Raw genomic sequence first — 9,920 nt, forward strand, 5'->3', positions numbered from 1 at the left:
TGTTATTATGTCCAGAAGGCTTAAGTTCTATGTAGGTATAACAATAATTGTTTTTATTCATTGTTTCTTTGAAACACTTCCCTAGGTAAATATCAGGTGTATAATCTTTTTTAAAAAAAACTTTACCTTTTACGCATGTGCATTTTATTTCAATGTATTAGGTATGATTGTTTTTCCCAATTAGAAATCATTTTAGCAGCATTTACCGAACAATCTCCCTCATTGCTTTGAACTTTGTAATTTCTTGCATGTGCTTACAACCATGGTCTTGTTTTGTTTCTGGGCTGCCTATTCTCTTCCAGCGATCTGCAGTTCTATCCAAAAGCGTTTTAAAGTTGTCGTTTTCTAGTTCATTTACAGCAATACTCATTTCTTCAGCTTTGTGTTAGCTGTTTGTTACTTTGCTTTTCCACACAACCTGTGTAATTATTTTGTTAGGTAACTGCTTTGTCTTGGGAGCTGATTCAAGTTATACCTTTGGGGGCTAATTCCCCAACTTTGATCAGGAGATGAGTTTGTTTTATTTTATACGTATGGGTGTTTTGCCTGCATGTATGTCTACGCATCACTTGTATGCTTGGTTCTTGAAAGAGACCAGAAAAGGGTATTGGATCTCCTCGAATTGGAGTTCATGTTGGTTGTGAGCAGCCATGTGAGTGCTGGGAACCAAACCTGAGTCTAACCATTGAGTTATCTCTCCAGTTCCACAAGGCAACCTCCTCATAAAGAATTTCTGGCTTCATAATAAGTCAATTTCCTGTGCCTTTATGTAATTATTAGTTACTACAGAGTGGATAGAGAAAATCTATTTTGGACATGTCTGAAAAGCTGAAATGGAAAGCAATCACTTACTATACCGAACATGTTTCATGTCTATTTTTCTGTATCTCCAAAGCTGAATTACTCTCTAAGGTGACATTATTTTATCTATATTTTATTATTTTATCTATATTTTATTATTAACATCCTGAATTACATTTTCACAATGTTTTCAATGTTGTCTCTGTGATTGTAACTAATTGCTAAAGCACTCTGATCGTCAGAGCCAGGCATTTTTGCACATTGAGGTCACAGCAGGTAATCAGTAACTGAAAGCTATATCATAGTTCGGGAAAGCATAATTGCTAGAGTCAGGTTTTGGGGCTTAATCTTTATTAAGATGTCTTTGATTTTTACTTACTTGTTTTTGGTTTGGTTTGGTTTGGTTTGTTTGGTTTTTAATAACGGCCTTGCTATGTAGCCCTGGACACATTCTCAGAATAAGAAATACGAATGGCTGAGAACTATTTTGAAAAGTGTTCGCCATTATTCGGAGCCATTGGAAATGCGAGTTAAAACTGTTCGGGATCATCTTATCCCAGTGAGACTAGATAAGATCAAAACCACAAATGAAGACAAAGGCTGATGTGGATTGGGGAAAGGGGAACACTTATTAGCTATTCGTTGGAGAACAGACTGGTACAGCCACCATGGAAATCAGTTAGGAGGTTCCTCAAAAAGATAGATCTACTACATGATACCGTGATACCACCCTGGGGCATAGCGCCAATGCACCTGCTCATCCATGTTCATTGCTGTTCTATTCACAATGGCCAGGAAATGGAAACGATCTAGATGCCCATCAACTGATGGATGGATAATGAAAATGTGCCACATATACATAATGTAATTCTATCAATCTGTAGAAAAAAAGTGAAATTATGACACTGTAGGTAAATGGATGGAAATGGAAAACATTATACTAAGTCTAGATAACTCAGACTCGGAAAGACAAATGTTACATGTTCTCATACATGTGTGGCTTAGTGTCACATCTTTAGATGGATACTCGGGGAGGAGGAATTGACAGGGAAAAGATAGATTTTATGTAAGGGAAATAATTCCTTTAACGAACAGCCAAATAGCCCCAGTCAATGACAGCTGAAAGAATCAGTTATCCTGTTCCAAATGGTTTATCCTAAACACAGTACAGATGAGAAAGATTAAATAGATTCAGTAAGTTATAAATACATATATGTATGCATATATGTAACAATAATAATTACTGGAGAGGAGGTCATGAATTGGAAACAGATTGAGGAGGGAAAAGATGGAGTTGAAAAGGGAGGGAGAGGGGTTGGGGATTTAGCTCAGTGGTAGAGCGCTTGCCTAGCAAGCGCAAGGCCTTGGGTTCGGTCCCCAGCTCCGAAAAATAGAAAAAAGAAAAAGAAAAGGGAGGGAGAAGGGATAAAAATGACACAAATATAGCCAGGTGCAATGGTGCATACCTTTGATCCTAGCACTCAAGAGGGATGAGGTAGGAGGATCTCTGAGTTCAAGGCCAGCCTGGTCTATATAGTGAGCTCCAGGACAGCCAGGGCTACATAGTAAGATACTGTGTCACACACAGAGACACACAGACACACAACAGATGTAGTCATGGTGTTCTCATGTATGAAACTCTCAAAAGGAAGTTTAAAAATTGCTTATCAAGCCAGGTATGGTAGCCTGTACATTTAATCCCAGCACTCAGAAGGCAGAGATAGCTGGATCTCTGTGAAACTGAGGTCATATATATCAAATTCCAGGTCAGTCAAGGATACACAGTAAGACCCTGCCAGAAAAAGTTTTGCATAATAAAATAAAATTTAAATAACTCTACAGATGGTTTACTGCACCATTATTTCTTCATATTTTTTTTTTTTTTGAGAATGCATTTAGTTAATATTGCTATATATAATATATTTATAAATATAACCTTCTGAGTCCATTTTAGGGTTACTCATATCTAGATGTGTCTAGGGAAAGTTCAGATTGGATACTCTATCAGAGTTCTGATTGCTGGAGAACACTGATTTTCCCTCTCAGCAGTTGTCTGTGGCTCTTGCTCTAGGTGTGAGACCTTGTGATAATTCCCTTTTCCACATCAGCATGTCAACTGGTGATGTTCTTTTCCAGATCTTGGTCAGGCAATCATATTATTGAGATTTTGGCAGCTTCTCTGTTATATATAGAAGATACTGTCTCCTAGCAGACATCCTGTTCCTCTGGCTCTCAGAATTTGTCCTCTCACTCTTTGGTTCTATTCCCTGAGCCTTAAGTGGAGGAGTTGTATTGGAGATGTATCCATTCAGGCTCGGTCCCCTCGCTCAGTTGTTCTATGACTTTTGACCAGTAGTAGTTTCTGTAGTAGCCTCTGTCTGCTGCAAAAAGAAGTTGCCTCGGTAAGGGATGAGGTACGGGATAAGTTTAGAGCCCAGTTTGAAATTGTACTGGTATAGGGACACAACAGTAGTATTTTCCCCTCTAGGGTCCATGCCTCACCAGCCCCAGGTAGTTGGCTAGATTTACAGTACATACCAGGCATGAATTCTCTCCTCTGGAGGGGGCCTTAAGGCCCTGGGGTATAAATGCGCTATTGTACCTTTTAATATGTCTTGCTATTCTGGTCATTGTTGTACTTTGTGGCTTTATAGCTGGGTAGATTGCCTTTCTCCTTTACAGCTTGCATAGCTCCTGCTGGTACTATGAGAACTAGCTAGGCCTCAGGGAGGAAGCTTCCAAGTCACTTCACCTGGATTACCTCCAAGTTTGGTGTCAGAAGAGTGTAGTCTTTATCAATAGGGTACTACTTTCAATTTCTGGGAGGCAAGAGCAATGGCAATAACCTATTTGGGGAGTCACTTGGGCTCACCTGACCACAACTCAAAAGGTTTTTCATGCCTGGCACTGGAACTTTTGTTCTGTTTTGCTTTGTTTTTCAAGACAGTGTTTCTCTCTTCAAGACAGTGTACCAGCCTTGCCTCTCCTGGAACTCTTTGTAGACCAGGCTAGCCTCAAATTCAGAGATCCAACTTCTTCTGCCCCTGAGTGTGGGATTAAACCATCATGCTATGTTTTTACAGGGGGATTGAGATTTTTGTTATCGGTCTATGGTTTTTGGGGAACAGAAGCACGTGTGTGTGTGTGTGTCTGTGTGTGTGTGTGTGTCTGTGTGTCTGTGTGTCTGTGTGTCTGTGTGTGTCTGTGTCTGTGTGTGTGTGTGTGTGTGTCTGTGTTGTATGAGTTACTGTATGTGCAGAAACATGGCATATGTGTATATGGAGGCCAGAGCGGGGGGTCAATGTCAGGGTATCTTCCTCCGTCACCCATAGCCTTAATTTTTGAAACAGATTCTCTCATTGAACCTGAAATCCCCTGAGTTAGATTGAAAGGCTAGCAAATCCCCAGGATCCTCCTACCTCAGCCTCCCTAGCGATGGGCTATTAGGCATACCTGGTTTTTACATGAGTTCTGGGAATCTGAATTCAAGCACTAATGCTTCTTCTGTCACGCACTTTGACTGTGTCATTTCTCTAAGCCCAAGCACTGGTTATTTATAGTCTGGGAAGCTGCTACAATACATTTTTCAGTAAAGCTAAGAGGGCAGTTTCAATAAACCTACTAATTTGAAAACACATTTTCGTTCTTATCATTCTCTCAAAAATACAGCATGATAACCATTTAGTATACATAGGAGCCATTATAGTTACTATTCATAAAATAAAACAGGAAATAAACCTAATTAGACAAAATAAATCAAGGTAAAACATTTAATAATAGCTCCTGCCATCATTAAAATTATGTTTACAAATAATTTTAGTGACCTAAAACCCTATCAAAGGAATGTTCATAGATAAAAGGCAGGACAGATAATTGCATGTATAACTTACTAGTTGTATAATCTTGTGCTATTTACCCAACTCTTCTATACTTTAGCTTATTCATCTGCAGATGGTGTAATAGTAAGGATAATTTTATAATGGAACTTGGAAAAGTGCCATATATATAAACCGGCAAATATATATATATATATATATTACCTATATTAACAGGTGTGTGTGTGTGTGTGTGTGTGTTTGGCACGAGTGCCTGTGTGGTGGGCACTAGAAGAAAAGAGGGAGAGAAACGGCAGTCATCTACTTCAGTGCTACCACATCTCCTAACTAATACCCCGTGTATTAGGAGGTCGTTTATGACCACAGTGGTGGGGGTTGGCTTCCTGCAGTGCCGCTCTGGCGTTCAGTTCTGGAAGTCAGTAGTCTCCTGATTGCTCAACTTTGCACATATTGCCAGGTTTTGTAAGGCACCTTTAAGAGCAACCTTCTCCATTGACTCAACTTCAGGGTCATTTCCTTCACTTTTCAGCTAATACTTTATGATGCAAGTTGAGCATGCCCACAGGTTTTCCTATGTGCTATTTTAACCTGATCAACATGTGTCCCATGCCCTTAAGTAAGCATACCCCAAAACATTTCTGGCTTCTTTCCTTCTCAAACAATGGCCTTAACTGAGCATGCCCAGGAACAAGTCCACCTCTGAAACACTTTTCCTATATTCAAATGTCTAGACTCCCCAAATAAAAATTTCATGCTTCATGCGTTCAGAAAATAGCATAGAAATCACTTCATGCTCTCCTTGTGCACTATAGGTAATAAATCATTCTGTATACTTTGATTTCATGGTTATGTTGGTTTAAGATTTGTACTCAGCAAAATGTAAACTTGTTGCCTTCAATTCCAATAACAGGGATGGAATAAAACATTCTGCTTTTTTCTTTCTTTTTTCTCCATCTTTATTGGATTGGGTATTTCTTATTTACATTTAGATTGTTATTCCCTTTCCTGGTTTCCAGGCCAACATCCCCTAACCCTTCACCCTCCCCTTCTCTATGGCTGTTCCCCCCCCATCCTCCCCCATTACCCCCCCCCCAACAGTCTAGTTCACTGGGGTTCAGTCTTGGCAGGACCAAGGGCTTCCCCTTCCACTGGTGCTCTTACTAGGCTATTCATTGCTACCTATGAGGTTGGAGCCAGGGTCAGTCCATGTATAGTCTTTAGGTAGTGGCTTAGTCCTGGAGCTCTGGTTGCTTGGCATTGTTGTATATATGGGGTCTCGAGCCCCTTCAAGCTCTTCCAGTTCTTTCTCTGATTCCTTCAACGGGGGTCCTGTTCTCAGTTCAGTGGTTTAATGATGGCATTCGCCTCTGTATTTGCTGTATTCTGGCTGTGTCTCTCAGGAGAGATCTACATCCGGCTCCTGTCAGCCTGCACTTCTTTGCTTCATCCATCTTATCTAGTTTGGTGGCTGTATATGTATGGGCCACATGTGGGGCAGGCTCTGAACATTCTTCTTTTTATATGTAAAAAAATATTCATGTTTATTGATTTTAAGTGTAAGTAAATGTATTTAAAATATGGAGCCCACTGGTAACATCAGGATAAAACATTTAAACAACTGACTCATATTTATATGAATAATATTCTAAGCCACAGAGACAAATAAAACTGATTGTCATAACAATGATAATAGATGCTGTCCCATGAGATACACCTGGGCACTGCAACATTTCACAGCCTAGAAAAAAAGGGGAAAATTGTAGCCATGATTGAAGAGTAGCCAGAGGGGAGACAGAGAGGGGATGGAGAGAAATCTGGGCCCTGATAATGAAGGAAGAAAAAGCTTCTCAAGGTGGCAGGCTCAAATCTTGCCAAATAATCTTGAAAGACAGAGTTAAAATAACATCCAGGTGATTGAAACCTAAAGATGAATGGGAGAGAGGCAGTAAGGAGGTACCTTAGTTAAGGTTTCTATTATTTCAATAAAACACCATGATCAAAAAGCAACTTGGGAAGAAAGGGTTTATTCAGCTTACACTTCTATATCATAGTTCATCATTGAAGGAAGCCAGGACAGGAACTCAAAACAGAGCAGGGGATGGGGAGGATATCCTCTTGGAGACAGGGGGAGGAGGAATGAGATGAGGAATGGTGGGAGGGGTAACAACTGGACTGTAAAAAAGGGTTGGGGATTTAGCTCAGCGGTAGAGCGCTTGCCTAGGAAGCGCAAGGCCCTGGGTTCGGTCCCCAGCTCTGAAAAAAAGAACAAAAAAAAAAATATAAAAAAGTCTCTCAACTATAGGCTACAATAAAATATGTTTTTACTTCAAGAAGGAAAAAACTCAGAGCACAGTCGCAATAAAATCAAAACAAAATCAAACTCTAACATCCCAATGTCTGGGATCCACTCAAGGTGTTCTGGACTCCTCTAAAGGGTTTGGGTCACTTCTCCAGCTCTGCCCTCTGTAACACACAGCTGGTCCTTGAGGCTCTGGTTAACTCCACTCCACTGCTGCTGCTGCTCTTGGTGCGTTCCTATGGTACCGGCATCTCCAATACACTGACGTCTTCTGCTGTAACTTGGCTGCACTTTCACATATAGCCTCTCACAGGCACTCTTCATGGTGCCAAGCCTCAACTTCTCTGAATGACCCCTTCAGTCCTAGGCCTTCAACTGCTACTGAGGCTGCACCTTCACCAACAGCATCTCCTGGCCTGTCAGAGTACCAAACCACAGCTGCTCTCCACGACCCTTCATGACTTCAAAACCAGTACCACTCGGGTGACTTTTACAAACATTACCAAGTCTGGCAGCAAACACGAGGTACAACCTTGGCTATCTCTCGAACACAGCTTCTCTGTACTCTCAGAAAACACTTTCCAGAAAATTTCAATTCAATGATGCTAGTCTCTCCTTAATCATTGCTAATTTCTTAGGTCCAGCTAACCAGCAGCCATTGTCTCAGTAGTGTAAAAGTTTCACTTCAGCAGTTCTGGTATCATATTAATCACAGTTGAAAGTTCAGCCCCAGATAACCAAAACCACAGAATCTTAAATCAAAATAGCAACGGCCCTGATAAAATCTTTAATCCTCTCTCTGAAGCCTCACAAACCAGGCCTCCATCTTCTGCACTGGTCTCAACATTTTTTACCTAATACACCCAATCAGTTTTTGTTTATGTATTAGCAGCTTGTTCATACAAATCCACTGGATTGTCTGCATACATGATCATGCCACGTGTTAGGAAAAAGGGTTCTTACCTTTCCAATTTTGTTTTAAGGATTTCATTTGGATGGTTTTCAGAGTTGCTGCTTTAGGTCCTTTCCATGTATTTTTTTTTTAATGTCATTTATTTAATGGATGTGAGTATAGTGTCGCTGTCTTCAGACACACCAGAAGAGGGCATCGGATCCCATTACAGATGGTCGTGAGCCACCATGTGGTTGCTGGGATTTGAACTCAGGACCTCTGGAAGAGCAGTCAGTGCTCTTAACCACTGAGCCATCTCTCCAGCCCTTTTCCATGTATGTTTTACTATTTCCTTATTTTAAATGGTTATAGGGTTTGTTACAGTTAGGATCTTCTCATGTAAATTTTACTTCTTTCTTCTTTAAGACTTTTTGCATATGTATGGATGCGTTGCCTGCATGTATGTCTGTGCACCACATGCAACCCTGGAGCCCAAGGCAGTCAGAAAGGGGGGGCATCAAATTCCAGGCACTGGAGTCCGAGATGGTTGTGAGCTGCCATGTGGGTGCTGTGAATTGAACCTGGGTCATTGGAAAGAGCAGGTAGTGCTCTTAACCGCCGAGACCTCACTCTAGCCCCCTTTAAATTACTTTTTAAATTATTCTTTGAACATTTCATATGTGTTTTGATATTTGCCCCACTTCCCAACTCCTTCCAGGGCCATCCCCAACTTTGTGCACTCTTCCTAATTCTTTTACCCCAACTCATGGAGTACAAATTTGTGAGACCTGTATATTCTTTTTTTTTTTTTCCTTTTTCTTTTTTTCGGAGCTGGGGACCGAACCCAGGGCCTTGCGCTTGCTAGGCAAGTGCTCTATCACTGGGCTAAATCCCCAACCCCCAAGACCTGTATATTCTTGAATGTGTGATCTTCCTTTGGAGCGGAGTCAAATAATCTGGGGTTATACTCTTAAGGAAAACTATTTCTAGCCTTTTAAAGAACCTCTAACTTGAGCTTCATAGTGGCTGCACCAGTTTGCATACACACTCGGAGTAAAAACGTGTTCTCTCCCCACATCTATGCCGGCATGCATTATCGGTGTTTTACTTTGTTTTGTTATCTTAGCCATTCTGACGGGGATAAGGTGAAATCTTAAGTAGTTTCCAGTTGCTGCTCCCTGGTAACTCAGGATGTTGAACTTTAAAAAAGAATTGTTCCTAGTCCATTTGCATATTATCTTTTGTGAACTGCCTGTTTAGTTCCATGCAACATTTAAAAAGATTAAATTTAAATTGTTTTAAAAGTTCATATATGTGTACTGTGCTTCCACGCTTTCTCAATTTCCTCTTCCGCCTCCAAACCCCTCCCAATGCAACTCACATTCCCTCTTGCTTTTAAATTGAGTTGTTTTCTTGATGTTTAGTGTTTCTTTTTAATTCTTTGTATATGCTAGATACTAACACTCTTTCAGATGAATAGCCAGTAAGGATTCTTCCCTATCTGTAGGCTGGCTGCCTTGTCACTGCAGGGATGGTGTTCTTTGCTGTAGAGAAGTGTATTAGTTATGTTAGATCACATTTAGTAATTATTGGTCTTAATTCCTGTGCAGTTAGATTAGTGTTCAGAAAGTCGTTTTCTATACCAATGAGTTCAATAGTATCGACTTTCTCTTTCATCATATCCAGGGTACTAGGTTTTATGTTGAGATCCTTTATCCATTTGGAGTTGAGTTTTGAACAGGGTGATCGATCAGCAATAAAAGAAGCAATAAACATTTTATTAAACCACCTATTCCCGAGCTGGTTATACCTGTTTCCTTCCCTTACACTGTAGAAGATGGCCACTGTGTTGCCTATGGAGCAGAAGTCTGTCCTTGCTTCACCGCCTCTTCTTCATGTAACTATCCAATGTGTCTGTTGAACACATTGCCTTTTCTCCAAAGTACGCTGGGGTTCTCTTAATAAAAGGAAATCAGGTGGCTGTAGGGGTGCGAGCTTATCTGTGGGTACTCAGATCTAGTCAGTGTGTCTAACCCGGAATCTGGAATGGTAATTCTTCCCTCAGTTTTTGTTCCTCCTGTTGTTGTTCCTG

This window comes from Rattus rattus, chromosome X (genome assembly GCF_011064425.1).
Source record: "Rattus rattus isolate New Zealand chromosome X, Rrattus_CSIRO_v1, whole genome shotgun sequence".
NCBI classification, from domain to species: domain Eukaryota; kingdom Metazoa; phylum Chordata; class Mammalia; order Rodentia; family Muridae; genus Rattus; species Rattus rattus.